Source organism: Muscardinus avellanarius (genome assembly GCF_963383645.1).
Source record: "Muscardinus avellanarius genome assembly, chromosome: 2".
Taxonomy (NCBI): Eukaryota; Metazoa; Chordata; class Mammalia; order Rodentia; family Gliridae; genus Muscardinus; species Muscardinus avellanarius.
This window is the reverse complement of record NC_137787.1, coordinates 22,310,989-22,317,010: the sequence shown is the minus strand read 5'-3', so window position 1 is coordinate 22,317,010 and position 6,022 is coordinate 22,310,989.

Below are 6,022 nucleotides of genomic sequence, written 5' to 3'. Positions count from 1 at the left end.
ACTCATCTGGCCATGGTTTAGGCTGACTGGAAGAGCTGGAAGTAGGCAATTGGTGCTCCCAGTGTGGCTTCTCCATGGGGCTGGTTTTGGCTTCTTCTAGCATGGGGAACTTGGGATGGATGACTTCTCTCGTGAGCAGGAAGGAGGAAATTGCCCATCTTCTTCAAGGATAGGCCCAGATTGGTCTAGTATCACTTTTGCAGTATCTTGTTGACCAAGGAGCTCATATTCTAGGACACAGAGGATTAGGCTCTACCTCTCCAAGGGGGAATGGTGGATGCATGCAGGAAGGAATGGTGGCCATCCTGAGGACAAGTGAGTTAAGGCTTTCAAGTGGAAAAGGCTTGCCATGTTGGAGGACTGGGAAGAGATCAGGCTTTTCTGGGCTCTGGTGAAGGTGGCACAAGAGGCACTGGTGTGGGAGGCAGGCTGGAGTCCTCCTGCATAAGCCGAGCTTGGGAATTCTTTGTTTGGGACTGTCAGTGAAAGCCTTAGGTGTTCTCTCCAAGGGCTGATAGTCATAGGAGTGTGCATTCTTCTTCCTTTCAACCTTGCTACCAGTAAGTCAGCAAGTACCATCTGGTGATCGCCGAGCTCTCAAACCTTCAGTGAGCTTCCCTCCCCTTCTGAGTCAGGCACAAATTTTCCAGCCCAGATTTTCAGTCGCCCACCAAATTGTACCTTTAATAGGTAGGTATTTCATGCACATTTGTCCATCCTGCCAAAGTAGACCCCTCGTTCTCTGGAGAGGTGACTTTTGTCTCCCTGTCTTCATGCCTTGATACATGGATCACTTAGCTCAGAGTGCCCTCTCATGACCCTATCTTCATCTGTCACAATCCTGCTCTTCCTTTAAAACATACCTCTAATCTCACGTCCTCCACCTGAGTGAACCTTGACTCCAGGGAAATGTCGTCCTTCCTCATTCAAAGTAGAGCCAGTGAGTGCCCTGCAAGGCCAGGCTCATCTCTGAAAGAGTCTCGCCCTCACTCTCATGGCTCACTCTCCCATTGCTTTGGGTCTTTGGGGAGGGAAAACATGGTGACCTTGCTGCTTCTGCCCTGTAGCTCCGTGCTTTGCACACAGCAATCATTCAGTTGATGCCTGTTGAATTAAACAGTGGTTTCTCTGGGCCACCAGCCTCCAATTGTCTCTTTCCTTTCCCATGGCAAATTGCGGCATTCAGCTCCCAGCAACTCCTGGTCCATGGCCCCAAGGTTCCTGGCAGACCTTTCCTGCAGGACCACGAGGCTACAGTTCCCACAGGGCCAGGCTTGCACAGGCCCGGGTCCCAGGGAGAGGCAGAGCTTCTGATTCCCTGGCTCCCTGGCTCCTCTCCTTCCAGCACCCTGCACTTGTTTTCCTTGGCAGAGAGAAGCCCTCGGCCACCACAGCAGTTTCCATTTATAGGCATATATGCATCTTTGTTATTCTTTTGACAAAATGGGCATTTGCAGCTCAGAAAAAGAGGAGAGAGATAGAGATAGAGATATAGAGATATATATATATATATATATATATATATATATATATATATATATATATAGAGAGAGAGAGAGAGAGAGAGAGAGAGAGATGAAGTTTGTGCAAAGCAGAGGCAGAATTTCACATAAACCTCTAGGGTTTCCTGCAATATTTTTGTCCATTATGGAGAAGGGAGGCTCCTACTGCTCTATTCCTTGGCTGGTTGGACTTTACTGTTGAGCTATTATGGGTCAAAGGAAGGCCAGGGCATGGGTAGTAGATGTGGCCAAGACTCTTGTTATCCAGACAAGAGAAGGAGTGTGGCTCCCTGGATCCAGTCCATGTCTACACAGTCCTTGGGTTCTTCATCTGACACCAAAACACTGTGAGGCCAAGGGCTAAGATCTGTGGGCTCCAATTTGTCTATCAGCCAAGCTATTCTTGCATGCAGAAAGGAGGACCAGGAATAGCATTCATTTAGGTCCTGTTCTTTCTCTAAGCCAGCTAGCGTTTTAAGCAGTTTGTAAATAGCAGCTCACCTAATCCTCAGAATAATCCAATAAAGTAGTACCTTTACTTCGTTGCAGTAGTGGTGTTGAAGTGGCACTGCATTGAAGTAGTACTATGCCTAGTTTACAGAGGAGGAAACTGAGGCCGAGAGAGGTGCGTCACTTTCCCTTCGTCACATTGACTGTCAATAACACAGCTGGGACCAGGGTCTGGGAGGGCTGGCTTCTAAGTCAGCCACTGGAGAGACTGCTTTAATCACTCATCAAATGAGGAGGCTTAAATAATCCAACAGCGTTCCTTAGCCCTTCTCACATACCCAGGCCCAGTGGAAAGGACAGCGTGTCTGAGAGTTGTGGGCAAGAGCCTGGACAAGTCTGAACCAGTTCTCGGCACAGGTAATTCAATTTGGTTCAAATTCTGACTTTCCCACAGATTTCTGTTTCTCAGTCTAGCTTTGTGTGCCTCTTTGGAAGGGTAGATTAGCAAAGGGATTTATTGGTGTATCCAAGAGCAACCTGCTTCTCTTGGCTCCAGTTCATGGCCTGGGAATTCACTAAATAGCCAATTAATTCATTTTCTTCTCTCCTTCATTCACTCATCCAACTTTGATCCTATGTCCTGTGTGCGCGAGGCGCCTTGCGGGCACAAGGGGGATGAGTAGAGAAAAGAAAATCGAAATGAAACAGACACAGTCCCTGCTTTCAAGCTGTGGGGTCGTGTGCGCATGTGTACCCTCGCAGTTAAACCTGGCAGCTCAACGGCACAGGTCTCTGTACTCTCTGGGGTCACTCAGCAGTACCTTCTGAGGTACTTACTGTAGGTGGTGTGTTTCATTGCTTTCATGGAGTCTGGGATGCCCACGTAAACAGGTTTTTATGAGGAAGGTCACTGGATCCTAGATGCTTTTACAGGCTGCTGGGTCTCTGAGCTGTTGAAACCGGATAGAATGATGAGGTAGATTCCTGCATGGCTCTCTAGTTGGCTGAGTTGTGGTGCAGACTTTCCTCTTTTCCTGGGGCTGCTGTATAAATGATCACAAACTCCCTGGTTTTAAGACAGCGGTGATGGATTCTCTCACATTCCTGGGTGCCAATGCTGAACAGGCTGAAATCCAGGTTTCAGCAGGCCCGGTTCTTTCTGTAGACCCTGAGGGAGACCCTCCCAGCTCCTGGTGGGCCCCATCCATCTCTGGCATGCAGACGTGTCCTTCCAATCTTTGCTTCCTCTTCACATGGTCTTCTTTTCTGTCTCGGTGTCTCAGATCTCTCCCTGTCTTTCTTGTTTAAGTATACCAGTCACTGGGTTTGGGGTGCCACCTTCAATCCAGGAAGATCTCACCCTGAGTTCTTTAATCGCATCTTCAAAGACCTTCTTTCCAGACGAGGCCACATGCATAGATTCTGGACTTTAGAACGTGGGTATATCTTTCTGGGTGGCCACTTTTTAAACTAGATTTAGAATCCTTATCAACCCAATGATCCTGATAGCTGCTACCAATTTAGCAGTATTGTCAGAGAAAATAAAATCTATTGGCTTCTTTAGGGTAGTAGCCATCGTTGATTTTTGTAAATGTTTTCTATATATTAACTCACTAATTATGAAAATTAATAGGTTTCACTGTGATCTTTCCATGCACACATATATTGTTCTTTGATTACACCCACCTTTCCTATTACCCTTTCTTGTCTTTTTTGCCCTCACACACTCTGTCCCTTTCCCCTTTTTTAATAGTCTCTTTTCTGCTTTCAGTTCTTTTTTAAAAAATTGTTTTCACATATGAGAGAAAACATGTGATCCTTGTCTTTTTGTGACTGGCTTATTTCTCAACATTATGACCTTCAGTTCCATTGGTTTCTTGCAAATAACATTTCACTCTTCTTTATGGCTGACAAAAATTCCATTGTGTACATAGACCATATTTTCTGTGTCTGGTTATCTAGGCTGATTCCGTGGTTTAAGTAGCCACTTATTCCTATATCCATACACTTTAACTGTGAGTGCTGGAGCAAGAATATTCCTACTATCCTTCTAGACAACAGTGAGGAAGTCATGACCTCCAAGCTGCCTGTAGCCCTATGAAAAACAGTACTTTGGTGTCGGGAGTGGTGGCGCACGCTTGTAATCCCCGTGCTTGGGAGGCGGAGACAGGAGGATCGCGCAGGTTCGAAGCCAGCCGTGCTGGCTTAAGAGACCCTGTTTCCAAATAAAAATATAAAAATAGGTCTTGGAGTGTAGGCCGGAAGTAGAAGGGCTTCCAGGAACCCCAGTACCACCCAAAACAAACGAACAAACAAACAACCCAGTACTTTGGAGGCAGAAACAGGAAGAATTTAAGATGAAACCAGCCTCAGCAATTGGGTGAGACTCTAAGCAACCTAGCAAGAGGTTGTTTAAAAAAAAAACAAAAAAAAACTAAAAAGGATTGTAGTTCAGAGGTAGAATGTCCCTGGGTTTAATGCCCAGTATCACAAAATAAAAACAAAACAAAACAAAACAAACCAGGGAAAGAAGTGTTAATGAAGTAAAAATTAAAACAGAAATAAAAAGTCCTGAGTAAAACTGTTGATGCCAGGATACCTTACAATTTTTTTTTAATATCAGGTGAACCAATCAACTCCCTTTAAAGTTTAAGCTTTAAGTTAGTTTTTTTATTTGAAGGAGGAAGAGGCCCAGGTAGAGGCCCTGACCTCTTTGGCATACACTCTACTGAACACGAATGAATCACTCAGCCTCTCAGATGAATCTCACAATTGCATGTGATGTCAAAAGGAATTGAAATGCGTTAGAAAAAGTTAGTTCTTTTTTGGTGCCTCATTTATTTTCTCTTCTAGAGAACACAAGTGCTGCCAAAAACCTACTGGTTACTACAGTAGGCTGCATTGACACGTGTGCGCCCCCAAATCAGAACTAGGAGGCAATAGAGGAAGAAATTCTCTATTCAGTTTTCACTTGTGGGTCTCCTTTACCATGCTTACTGTCTTTTAGAAAGTTTATTTTCCTTTTCTCTCTCTCTCTCTCTCTCTCTCTCTCTCTCTCTCTCTCTCAGGTTGAGACCCTCTAAGGGAGGGTTGGGGTGTTGTAAGGAGGCTGTGAAAAAGGTTTGCAGTATGTGGATGGGAGGAGAAGCTTCAGTGAAGATAGCAGAGCCTACAAAGTCTCTTGGGCATTTTTGTCTGGTCTGTATAAAGGTAAACTGAGGTTTAGAGTTAGGATCGTGTTCACGGTGCCCAGACAGTCCAACATCACAGAGGCTTGAACTTGAGAGTCCCAACTCCCCAACATGGCCTCACCCTCCAGATGGCCTCTCAGCCTCTCTTAAGTCTGTGACCTGCTTCCCTGGAACCAGATGTTTTGAAGGAAGTGCTGAGTCAGCATTCTGGGTGGATGGCCTGGTCTCCTGAGATTCTATTTGCTGGGCTCCCTGAGCTGTGCTGACCAGGGCCAAGGTTTTTAGTAAGTCAAGGCAGTCGTGGAGAGCCTCGTGGAGCTCTGGGTGGGAAAATGGAGAAGCATGGGTGACATGGATTTCACGAAGGTTGAAGAGGGGACAGAAGGCTGTGTGTAGCAGGTGGCAGTAGTCAGTAAGTATATAAAAGGTGGGAACAATTAATAGCGCGCAGTAGCCTTCAGGAAGCTCCTTTGACTTGAGGAAAGGCTGCGCTGGACTGCAGGGGCTGAGCTCCTCACCCCAGGAAGACCTCTCTTCCCTTTTTACTGCAGAATTGACAGGAGTAAGGAGGACAGATCCCTGGGAAGAGCGAGGGCCTGGAGGGAAATGGAACATGACAGGAGATGAGATGTGGTGGTGAGGGCCATAGAAAAGGGTTTGGGAGATCATGTCAGGAGACTTAAGAAGTTTGAGAGCTGGGAGGGGTTTTTAGAGATATCTTTCTCACATCCCTTGTTTCACAGGAAAGCAGGCCAGCTGATTCCCAGAAGTAACTTGCCTAAGGGTTCATTGTAAGCTATTGATAGAACTGAGACTCGGATCCAGATATTTTTACTTTTAGACTGAATGAATGTATCAGATATGTATTAAGATGTAAGA